At 41.2% G+C, this 2149-nt stretch overlaps 1 pseudogene; it reads left to right on the forward strand.

The window, feature by feature from the left end:
* The first annotated feature begins 612 nt into the window (after positions 1-612).
* LOC114008360 (proline-rich nuclear receptor coactivator 1 pseudogene) lies at positions 613-1500 on the forward strand (annotated as a pseudogene).
* Positions 1501-2149: the final 649 nt, after the last annotated feature.

The raw sequence follows: 2149 nt of genomic DNA on the forward strand, positions 1-2149 counted from the left end.
GCATAATGGCTATGTCACTGGACTCCCACATAGTCGACTGCAGTTTGCGTTCCGGACTTGGTGGCTTGAACTCATGCCGGGTGTGTGTGCGTGCATGCCCAAGATCCCAAGAGGAGAACGGAGGAGAAGGGATTGCAGCGTGGCCATCCCCCCTGGGGGGTGATTTCTTGCTTTCTGTCTCTCTGTCCCTCTCTGTCTGTCTGGCGAGCACACGCGCCCTATAGCAAAAATGTCACCCCCAAAAAAAGAAATTAGGCCCCGACCATTAGGACCTTATTAACGTCAATGACCTTCGCAGAGGTGCACTCTTCCATACAGACACACTGCGGGTAAGGTTATAATTATGATTTGAGAGCCCACAATTCAGTCATAACAGGGATCAGGGATGATCAAAGACACAGAGTCCAACTGGGTCTGACCCAGGAGAGCCATCTGTCTGGAGGTCATGTGTCCACAGCATTTACTGAGCACTGACTGTGCACCAGGTGCCAGAGGTGACCATGTGGCTTAGGACACAGTAGAGAAAAGAGAGAAAGGGTCCTTTCCTCAGAAAGTTGACGTCATTTGAATGAACGCAGAAGAGATCAATAAAAATAGCAATAAGCATAAACCATGTTTCAGCAGAAAGAAGAGGGTGAGTGTGGAATGTAGTCACACAGAAATAAGAGTTCAAAAACAAAGAAAATGGCCAACTTAATCATAGGGACAAGTCTGGAGTTGAATATTATATCCCAGAATTCAATCAGGAAGATCAAACCACAACAGAAGATCAATTAAGTACATGAGACTGACCTGGGGGGGCAGCTCCCCAGCCGCTTCCACCAGTACCAGCAGCACTGGCCGAGTTTGGAGGGCAGCCGGAGCCTGGCGACGGGCCTGAGTGGAGCGCAGGAGATCCAAGGCCAGGACGCTGCACCAGCCCCGGGCCATGTGACTGCAACCCGAACTGCCCCCCCCTCAGGAAAGATGTTTAATTAAAGATGGGAAAATCAGAGAAAATGACCCTTCTCCATGGCCAGCTTGTTCATGGTATACACTTGTGTGAACAACCAAAGATAGACAGAAAAGCAAACATAACTTGCCACTAACCAAGATCCGCCTTTTAAAAATACTGAGAACATTAAAAATATGCATTTGAAGAAATCAGCATTTCTAAATGAAGTGAGCCAAAAGGAAAATTATGCTGGGGCAAAGTTTAGTGATCCACCTTCTCCTAGTGTTCTTCCAAAACCACCTAGTCATTGGATGGGAAGCACCGTTGAAAATTCCAACCAAAACAGGGAGCTGATGGCGGTACACTTAAAAACGCTCCTAAAAGTTCAAGGTTAGATTACAGTATGTATGTAAAACATAGTTTTCCCTATATCCCTGGACGCTAAAAGAAAATTGGTACAGAAATGGAAATTGCTTTGTTGCAACATATAAGTATGAAAGATGAGTTTTAAAAAATCACATACCAACAGCTTGTATTATATTTTATATTTTGTAAATACTGTATACCATGTATTATGTGTATATTGTTCATACTTGAGAGGTACATTATAGTTTTGTTATGAAAGTATGTATTTTGCCCTGCCCACATGGCAGGTGTTTTGTATATATACAATGGAGAAATTTTAAGTGTGAACTAAGGCACACGGAAGACCAATTTATTTGCACAAGATACTGAGATTTTTTTTTTTTTTCAAGAAATAGCTATCAAATCTCAAGGTGAAGAAGATCTAAATGTGAACGAACATTTTACTAATGCCCTACTAAAGTTTACATCTAGGCACAATCATTATGAAAATAGGGTTTGTCTGTGTTTCTCTAAATTGATTTTTGCCTTCTAATCTGCATATACTGGAAAACTTCTATTCCCATTTCTACCAAACTTAATTTCTGGTTTTTGGTATATATCCATTGAAATTTAAAATGCATCTGATTTTTAATTTTAAAGCCAACAAAATTTGTTGTAATCAAATTTTAAAATAATAATAATTTGCCCCCCCCTTTAAAAAAAAAAAAAAAGAAAAGAAAATCAGATCCTACATTGCTGATGGAGGTTCAATCGCAGTTCAAAACCCAGTTTAGCAGCTTGAAAAATATGCTGAGCCCATGTATGCACCCGAAATCCTGACAGAAGGGGAAATGCAAGAAACAGGTTAGT

This window comes from Tupaia chinensis, unplaced genomic scaffold (genome assembly GCF_000334495.1).
Source record: "Tupaia chinensis unplaced genomic scaffold, TupChi_1.0 Scaffold000323_1, whole genome shotgun sequence".
NCBI classification, from domain to species: Eukaryota; Metazoa; Chordata; class Mammalia; order Scandentia; family Tupaiidae; genus Tupaia; species Tupaia belangeri.